Raw genomic sequence first — 10393 nt, 5'->3', positions numbered from 1 at the left:
ACAAGACAGCAAGAGGGAATTAATGACAGTATTTATCAAATGTAAAGCGTACTTTGGATCTTATTTTGCTGCTGGTTCAGTTAATTTTGGTTGGAGAGTGATAAAACCTCGAGCTTCAGAATCTGTGAGCTGTCTTTCAGAAAGCAATGGAGCAATCTGAGAGGACAAAGAGCTCAGAGGAAAATAAAATGAGTCAGAGCATCATCAGGACTTAATTTTGTACTCTGATTCTTTTGAGAATAAAACACTTGAGGAAGAGCACTATGATTGCGATGAACATGCTAAAGATTATGTTTTCATGAAATTTCTGTTGATTAAAGGACTGATGAGACTTTGTGCTATGGCCAACAAAGAGCACCAGTTTGGGGTGTCACTTTGAACGAGCTGTGTGTGGGATATGGGGGTAATGCGCAAGCTTATTTATCTTTGGTTAAAAGGTCCCCGAAAATGCAAAATTCTAACTGATTTCAGCATTCATGGTTTCTGTCAGGCAATATTTGCCTTAAAGTTTTGCAAGGAAACCAAGGTCTCTCATTTAAAAATTAGCACGTGGAAAGTAACTGAATTGAGACAAGTTTTGCTTTACACAAGCCCAGTTGTTCTACTGAATAATATACCAAGCCAAATGTATAGATGCTTTATACTGTTATCTGTACCTATAAGAATTCTTCTAAGTCCTGAGTTGTATATTGATAACTGACCGTGATTATGCAGAGGATGTTTTGAAGCAGTTTGTGAAAGATTTTGCTTTGATTTATGGTCTTGACTTTGTTGGTTATAATATACATTCTTTAATACACCTAGCTCAAGATGTCCGGAAGTTTGGCCCTTTAGACAGCATTTCCTGCTTCCCATTTGAAACCTTCCTGGGTGGAATTTACTTGGATTCTGGAAGCAGATTGGGAAAAGGGAAGCGGAAAAGGAGGTAATTATGTTAAAAACACCTTAAAAGCAAAAATGTATTATTGAGATTTTAAGAAACAAAAACAAACTGACAGTTTCTTTAGCAGACCCTTGCTGCTCATCAGGTTCAGATATGATTCCAAAACTTGTTGACTTAAAAATCTGTTTTAGACTTTTTTTGATGCCATTATATACATTAATGTTTTTAGTTTGTAGAACTAACCAGTACCCTAAATTATGTGTTTGGATTATTATTTATTTGTGTGTGTGTGTGTGTGTGTGTGTGTGTGTGTGTGTGTGTGTGTGTGTGTGTGTGTGTGTGTTGTATTTTGTTTGTTTGTTTGTTTGTTTTTTTAAGACCAGTGATCCTGCCGAGCTCTGATGAGGATTGGGACAACACTGCGGAACAGCCAGAGACCTCACCACCATCAGCAATGGAGAATAGACATTCAAATGAAACTCCCTTCCTGAACATCACTCATCCATTTGTTCAGCCGCTACAACCCTCAACTCCTTCACCTGTGGTTTCACAACCAGTTCCAAGACAACTTCTGCAAGCCACCAATACGAGCATTTTTGTATGTGTTCTAACCCTCCTGGAAGACATTAAGGACACTCAGAGGGTCCACAGTCGAATGCTACAGTCTCTCCTTACACAACGTGATGGACCAGTTGCTGCAGTATTACCCGAGGGTGCTGTATTTCCCATCCGGACAGTAGCAGATGTGGCAGCACTGGAGCAAAAACTGGCAGACCCTCTCTTCCTAAAAGAAGTGGTAAATAATAATGATGTAATAACAATATTCAACGCTTAATGCCTCAGTCAGTCTGTATTTCAAGCTAGCATTTATGATCAAGGAAAGTTGCTGTTTGTTCGAACATGGTCAGTGCAATGGAGTGGGAGGAGAGCTGAACAAAAGTTGCTATTTTTGTTAATAAAATAACTTCTCCAAATATTACCTAGTTATAAGTTGTGCCATGCCAAACCCAAAACTTAAGAAATTACTTTTGGTGAATCATTTAGCTCTTTGCATTTGCATCAGACAGTGTTCGACTTTGACACCTAACTCTTTCTCAGTCAAATAGCATCAATATTATAGAGCCTAATTACTGTGTAGCTGTGCTTGCTTTCTTTTAGGTGTGACTGATGGTACTACTGTCAGTAAAATTATTGTCCTTGTGTGTCCTAAGTTTGCACTGCATGCCTAATGATTCATTTTCAAATTTTGAAATGGAAATAGAATTTGTAAATTATAAAAACCATTGCACAAGTTTTGCGAACAAGGTTATATGCAACTATTTATCTAAAAATGTAGTATCTATCTATCTAGAACAATCAGGTGCTCTGCATCAAATAAGATACCACACACATTATTTGTGCCACTCCCAAAAAATTGTTTCTGTTCACTGTAATGCAGAGGAGAACCACAGGGAAAAACCCTGCAGGCCTGATAGCAGGGCTTATCCCACTACACTACACACTGAACACACGCCAAACGTCAAAAATCTCTTAACAACTCAAAACTTGCTCGCTCTCTTTCTTTCACTCACTCGCCGGCATCACTCTTAAAACTTTCCCCTCTTCCTAAACAACCAAATGCCACATGTTACCATATAATTTTTTGATTGGTCGACATGGTACGCTTTAACACTAATAGGGAAGGGGTGTTTTTCTTTTTTTCACGCGCAAGCAGAGTGCGTGCTAGCGCTGTCCATAGAAAACACTGTTTTTACTGTTTCTCCTCGCAGTAAATACAGCAGTTTTATTCAGAAATAAAATGTTGCATCTATTTTTGTTAATCATAACTCTGGTTTTGATTACAAAATTTAAAATCTGGTATATAAAGGTCCACGCTTTAAATAAAACTTGAAACGGAGACTCGGGGTCGCTACATCTTCTGGTTGCGCCGTCTTAAAGTGGGGGAAATGGGAAAACACATTTGGGGCCACCATGGAAACTGAGGACAAAATTATCTGGGTCCCAGGTGGGTAACCCAAGTGGGCCCCAAATATCAGATCTGCTTCTACCCATCTGGGCCCCACATATTTTTTTTTTGACTGGGCCTGATTTGGGGCTTATCTGGGACCCAGCATAAACCCATCTAGGAAAACACATTTGGGGCCACCATGAAAACTGATGACAAAATTAGCTGGACCCCAGTTGGGTTTCCCAAGTGGACCCCAAATATTAGCCCCGCTGCTCCCTATTTGGGCCCCACATATGTGTGTTGACTGGGATACTGCTTTCTCCCATTGTTGATCCAAAAAGATTACTCCTAACTCCTGCTCCCAAGCCCTCCTAATTTTAACCACTTAATGGACATCTAAATCCATAAGTCATTTATATATCAAAGATATAATTGATTTATTTTTTGAACAACAATTCCTCCCACGGTTGGACATTTGGAAGAAGAGGGTAGGAAGAGAAGTGAGCATAAGTGCAATGCCACGCCTGAAAATAACGAAATGGATGGGTAGCCGGATGATTTGTTTCTGAACAGAGATCTGAAAAACTTGGGAAAGTGCCAGCTATATAAAAATCTTTAAAAGTGTTAATACCATGATGTTTCCACTGTACATAAGTACCATCAATGAGACCAGGAGAAAATAGATGGTTCTGTGTGATGGGCATGTGTACTGATGCAGAGATGTACTTAACACTTGTATCATGTTGAAAAAAAAATCACATTGATTATGTTGCGGGTCATTTTGACCCGTACTGTGTAAATCCACTCAGAATTGTCAAAAAAACTGCAATAAAACAATAGCAATTTTATTTTCCATTAGAAAAACATTTAGAACACAGACATACAACACAGTTTGAATTACCATAACTCTTTTTAAGAACAATTTAGTAAAAGTTTTTCCTTCTTTACAAACTGTCACGATTAGTGGAGCGGACTCAAGCGCAGACCACAAGTTTCTTCAAATCAAAAGTGAATTTATTTACAGTGTTCTCCACGGTGAAATATATATACACACACAACGGTGTCTGGGGAAAAGGGGCTGGGGTTCCAGGGTCCGGGACTGAAAGGGGCAGGAGTCCAGGGAGGGGAGATTTCCACACAGCCCTCGCAACCACACACAGCTCCTCTTCTTTCCTCTATCACTCTTGCTCACGCTCAGTCACCGTGCACAAGGAAAACAGGTCCAGGGGAAATCTATACACAGAAAGAGAAACAGTTAATCTCCTGGTTCAGACGTACTGACGAACAAACTTTGCAGAGTGCAGGACGACTGACGCTGATGGCTCAACGATCCAGCGACGAGTAGAGCAGACTCGCCATCTTAAGTAGGACTCCAATTCTCATAATCAGCGGCAGGTGTGCTGATCATCTCCAGGTGCGTGGGCCAGGAGCAGGGGCCCATACTGAGCTCCGCCCCAGCAGGAGAAAGAGAGAGTGGAAGAGGGCGAGAGAGAAAGGGAGAGCAGAGGCGAGAGAGGAGAAAAAACAAAACAAAGCGCCTGACTGCTGTCAGCTGGCGAGGTGCGGGGACCATGACAGTACCCCCCCCCCTCAACGGGAGCCTCCTGGCGACCCACCAGGCTTGTCTGGATGCAGGCGGTGAAACTCACGGAGCATGGGCACGTCCAGAACGGCCGCTCGCGGGACCCAGGAGCACTCCTCCACGCCATAGCCCTCCCAGTCAACCAGGTACTGACAGCCACGCCCCCGGCGCCGTGAGTCCATTATGCGAGTGATGGAGTAAGCCGGCAACCCATCCACGAGCCGGGCGGGAGGAGGGGGCCTGGAAGGAGGGCACAGAGGACTGGACCGGACAGGTTTGATTTGCGAAACATGGAAAACATCATGGATTTTCATATTGCGAGGGAGTTTTAACTTCACAGAGACGGGGTTGACCAAGGCGGAGATTTCAAAAGGGCCGATGAAGGTGGGTGTAAGTTTCTTGGATTCAGTCCTGACCGGAACAAAGCGGGTAGAGAGCCATACCTTCTGGCCGACAGAGTATGCGGGTGCTGGAGTCCGGTGCCGGTCTGCGATGCGTTTGTTGTTCTCCTTCGTGCGTAGTAGGGCCGCTTGAGTTTTCCGCCAAACTCTGCGGCACCTGCGCAGATGAGCCTGGACGGAGGGTACAGAGTGCTCACCTTCCACAGCAGGAAAAAGAGGAGGCTGATATCCCAAGGAAGCTTCGAATGGAGACCGGCCGGTGGCAGAGGCAGTCAAGCTGTTATGGGCGTACTCGATCCACGGCAACTCCTCACTCCAGATGGTTTGATTGGTGGAGGCGACGCAGCGCAGGGCGGTCTCCAGTTCTTGGTTGGCCCGCTCGGACTGGCCGTTGCTCTGAGGATGATAGCCCGAGGATAGACTGACCTTTGCGCCCAGGGAGTTGCAGAACTCTTTCCAGACCCGAGAAGTGAATTGAGGCCCTCTGTCAGACACTATGTCTTCCGGGATCCCATGCAGGCGGAAGACGTGAGTGGCGAGTAGGCGTGCGGTCTCTAGAGCTGTGGGAAGCTTAGGCAGAGCAATGAAATGAGCCTTTAGAGAAACGATCGATTATGGTGAGAATGACCGTGTTACCTGCTGATGGAGGTAGCCCGGTGATGAAGTCCAGTGCTATGTGAGACCATGGCCTGGAAGGAGTGGATAACGGATGGAGCTGACCCGCCGGGGGTTGGTTCGATGGTTTGTTTCGGGCACAGACCGTACAAGCAGTGATGTATTCCTGAGTATCTTGGGTGAGTGAGGGCCACCAGAAGTACCGCTGGAGAAACTTGACGGTGCGATGTATCCCTGGGTGGCATGAGAACCGGGCCGTGTGAGCCCATTGCAGAACCTGGGATCTGACAGAGCGCGGAACATAGAGTCGGTGGGCGGGCCCCCCTCCCGGATCCGGTTCGGCTACCTGAGCCGCCCGGATGGCCGCCTCGATCTCCCAGGTGATGGCCCCGATAGTACAGGTTGCCGGCAGGATGGAATCCGTATCCGCCTTTTCGTCAGCAGCGGAGAACTGACGGGAGAGAGCGTCCGGCTTGACGTTTCGGGAACCGGGTCTGTAGGTGATTGAGAAGTGGAAACGGGTGAAAAACAGGGCCCATCTGGCCTGTCGAGCGTTGAGACGTTTCGCCGTTTGAAGGTAGGCCAGGTTTTTGTGATCGGTCCAGACCACGAAGGGTTGAGTGGTGCCCTCCAGCCAATGCCGCCATTCTTCCAGGGCGAGCTTAATCGCCAACAGCTCCCGATCGCCCACATCGTAGTTACGTTCTACAGGGGTGAGACGACGGGAAAAATAGGCACAAGGGTGCATCTTACCCTCCCTCTGTTGGGAAAGGACGCCACCCCTGAGTCGGATGCGTCGACCTCTACCACGAACTGAAGAGTGGTGTCAGGTTGGACCAGGATGGGCGCTGAGGCAAACCGTTTCTTGAGCTCCTGAAAGGCTGATTGGGCAGCGTCACTCCACTGAAAAGCAAGCTTGGGAGAGGTTAACTGGGTTAATGGTAAGGCAATCCTGCTGAAGTCCCGTATGAATCTCCTGTAGAAGTTAGCGAAGCCAAGAAAGCGTTGCAACTGGTGACGGTTGTTTGGTTCGGGCCAGTTCACAACAGCCTTGACTTTCACAGGGTCGGGTCGGAGATCTCCACGCTCGATTATGTACCCTAGGAAGGCAACCGTGGGCACATGAAACTCACATTTCTCGCTTTTGACGAACAGCCGGTTCTCCAGAAGGCGTTGCAGTACCAGCCGGACCTGGGTCTCGTGTTCAGCCTTGGAGGAAGAGAAGATCAGAATGTCGTCTAGATAGACAAACACAAATCGGTTAATAAAGTCCCTTAGAACATCGTTGACCAGAGCCTGGAATACTGCAGGTGCGTTAGTGAGGCCGAACGGCATGACCAGATACTCGAAATGTCCAAGGTGGGTATTGAACGCCGTCTTCCATTCCTCGCCGTCCCGAATCCGAACCAGGTGGTAAGCGTTTCTCAAGTCCAGCTTGCTGAATATGACGGCGCCCTGGAGAAGTTCGAAAGCGGAGGTGAGCAGAGGCAGTGGATATTTATTCTTGACCGTAATGTTATTGAGTCCCCGAAAGTCAATACAGGGCCGGAGGGTCTTATCCTTCTTTTCCACAAAGAAGAAACCCGCTGCGACGGGTGAGGAAGAGGCACGGATGATGCCTGCAGTGAGGGATTCCGTTATATATTTCTCCATAGCCTCCCGTTCCGGCAGCGAGAGGCTATAGAGGCGGCTGGTCGGTAAGGGAGCTCCCGGCAGCAGGTCTATGGCGCAGTCATAGGGCCGATGGGGTGGCAGCGACTGGGCTCGGTCCTTCCGAAACACCTCAGCGAGATCGTGGTAAACAGACGGCACATCTGCTAAGTCGGAAGACCGCGGTGGCTCTGGGCCGGTGACCGATTTGTTAGGAGGTACGGCAGCCTTAAGGCAGGTCATATGACACTCCTCTCCCCAGCCTGTGATGCCTCCTTTCTGCCAATTAATCGTGGGGTTGTGTTGCTGGAGCCAGGGATGACCGAGAACTAACGGCGTCTGAGTGGAGTGAAAAACAAAAAAGCTAATCTCCTCCGAATGATTGCCAGACAGTGTGAGGGTGAGCGGTTCAGTGATGTGTGTGATGTCGGGGAGGCGCTGCCCTGATAAAGCCGTGACGCGTAAGGCGTGGGGCAGTGACTCCACAGTCACACAGAGTTGTTTTGCTAGTTCAGAGTCAATGAAATTTTGTTCTGCTCCAGAATCAATAAGCACAGAAAGTGAACGACACTCGGAGTGGACCAGAAGCTTAGCCGGCAGGGCTAAACGTGGAGGAGATTTATCCTGATTCAAACCGCCCACCAGTACTCCTACCATCACTGGCGGGCGCGGCCTTTTGCTCGCGACGGACAGGAGGCGATCATGTGTCCCTTGTTACCACAATACACCATGTCGCTGGCGTTCCGCAGCAGTTAGGTGGGAGCTGCCAATTTGCATGGGTTGTACCTCTCCATCGGCGCCCTCTGGTATCCGGAAGGACCGGTAATCGGCCGAGGCCTCCGCCCCTCGTGGCCCGCGGCCTCCTGCGAACTGGAGTTCCGTGCTTGTCGACCAGCCCGTAGCCGCTCATCCACCTTAATGCATAAAGACATCAGTTCATCAAAAGCAGTGGGAAGGTCCCGCATAATCAATTCATCTTTCAGATCCTCGCGGATGTTATTTAACAGTGTGCTCCTGAGCGCATCCGGTCCCCAGCCGGTTTCTTCTGCCAAAATCCAAAAGTCGATTGAATAGTCTGCCATACTCCGCTTACCTTGCTTGAAGTTAAGTAGGCGGAGCGCCGCATCCTCAGCTCCAGAGCCTCGGTTAAACACAGTCTTAAAGCTAGCCACAAACCTCTCAAAAGAAATCTCCGGGTCGGAGTTTAATACCACCTGGGCCGATTTCAAAGCACGATCTCGTAGCATCTGTACAAAGAAAGCAATCTTCGCCCCGTCATTGTTATGGAAGCGCCGCTGTTCGCGGAAAATCAATGAGCACTGGGCCAGAAAACCAGAGCACTTTTCTGTCTCACCCGTAAAGGGTTCAGGCGAAGGCAGAGGACCGTCAGAGGATGGAGTGGCTGCCGATGAGGGACCTGCCGTGGCCGCCGCGAGTGTTTCCTGCGGGGCAGGGTGAGAACTGAAAAAATCACATTGATTATGGATCGAGCTGGTCTGACTCGCATCTTGGGAGTGACAAGACTTTTTCCCAGTTCTTCCAGGAAAAGGTGATGTCGGTACAATTTACCCGCATTCCAATGTTGGTTGATTTCAGTCCACAGGACATAGGCATTGTAAGCAGACACATCCAAAATGTTGTAGAAAATTACCAAGGGCCAACGAGCTGTCTTGCGCTGGCAGCTGTATGTGACTTTGTCAAGATTGTCTACTCCTCCTTTGATGGAGTTGTAGTCTAAGATCATTTGTGGTTTTTTTGTCTTCTCTTGTGCTCAGAGATGCATCTGTGTGCATTTTGCTCATGACAAGAACATTCTTGTTTTTCTTTGGGCAATATGAAACAACTGTTGCTTTCTCAGTGAAAACAAATATTGAGGAATGCAGAGATCTTCCCTGCATCTTCAAAATTTCACTGGGAAGTTCTGGCTTATTTCTTCTGATTTTTCCCAACATAGTCAGCTTTCTCTTCTGAAGTTCCTCTCCAAGCCAGTAAGATGTAAAGAAATTGTCACATGTGATGCTATGCCCTTGCAGCCCTTCACTCATCTGCAGCACCACACGCATCCCCTGATTCTTCTCAGATGCTCCTCCAGGTAGCTTTCCAGTGTACACTTGCATATTCCATGCATAGCTAGATTTTGCATCACAGGCTGCCCATATTTTGATGCCATACTTGGCCGGCTTGTTGGGCATATACTGTCGGAAAGGACAGCGACCCCTGAATGGGACAAGGCGCTCATCAACAGTAACGTGGGGACCAGGGTTGTACAACAAAGGTAGAATTTCCACCCATTTATCCCATACATCTCTGATTGCAGCAAGTTTGTCTCTTTCACGTCGACCAGCTCTGGTTTCACGGTTGTCAAATCATATCATCAACTCGTGTGATGGCAAATCTTGTAGGGCCAGGAGTCATTTTGATGACATTAGAAGATGACCGCCTGCCTTGACTTTGGTGTGGTGATAATGACCATTTTATATTACCATCTTTAGATGTCCATGTCTCCTCTGTGGATGATGATTGCTGCATTCCTTGGTTTTCATTTGATGTAGAGATGGCGGCACACTCTCCCTCAGAATCCTCCTCCTCTTCTGAAAATTGGCAGTGTGGATCATCAAAAACATTGTCCTCGGCCTCTGAAAGATCCTCAGTCTCTGAAACATCTTCTTCTTCATCACTATCCCAGTTGAAAAGCAGTGATAAAGCTTCTTCAGTCGTCAACCTTTTGGAGCTCATTTTTGGTGTGTTGAAATGACATGAGAACAGTGACAAGAATAGGGGAGAGAAATTTTCTTGCATGCACACCTGGGTCTGAATGTATATTCAGAAGCAGTCAAAACAAAGTACATCAAAGAGAAATGTTTATTTTGGATCTGAACAACTTTTTACTTACATAAAAGTGTGCGGGTCATTTTGACCCGCAACATCATCTTTGTATACAAACACTGCAGAGACATTCCAGGACACATCAAAGTGTCCATATTTTACACACCAGTTCATGACCCCAGATAAGAAAAAGTCATAAGCTTTCATGAAGAAAAAGAAAGGATGACCAGTACTTTGGTCAACACAAAAACTGGAATGGGTCAAATTGACCCTTAACATAATAAGAAGGTTAAAATGACCCCTGAATTGTGACCAAATCTTAAGACTAGACTGTACCACGGGGTTTTTTGTGATATGAGAAGGGTTGAGTGGTAGTGGAGAGAACACTAAAGCTTCTAAGGAGGAGGAAGTGCACGACAGGCGCTCCAGTTTACGCCACAGCAATTCTTGAGATTCAAGCCAGTGGGTCAATTTGTGAAAATGAGAGG

The 10393-nt window shown here is 47.0% G+C and overlaps 1 pseudogene; it reads right to left on the bottom strand.

The window, feature by feature from the left end:
- Positions 1 to 7831: 7831 nt before the first annotated feature.
- LOC146622224 (uncharacterized) lies at positions 7832 to 9815 on the bottom strand (annotated as a pseudogene).
- Between the last annotated feature and the right edge of the window lie 578 nt (positions 9816 to 10393).

The sequence above is a fragment of the Diplotaxodon limnothrissa genome, linkage group LG11 (assembly GCF_057381915.1).
Source record: "Diplotaxodon limnothrissa isolate DT_005_m linkage group LG11, D_limnothrissa_male_GT1.1, whole genome shotgun sequence".
Lineage (NCBI taxonomy): Eukaryota > Metazoa > Chordata > Actinopteri > Cichliformes > Cichlidae > Diplotaxodon > Diplotaxodon limnothrissa.
Note: the sequence above shows the minus strand (reverse complement) of the source record. Positions and strands in the feature narration are given on the sequence as shown.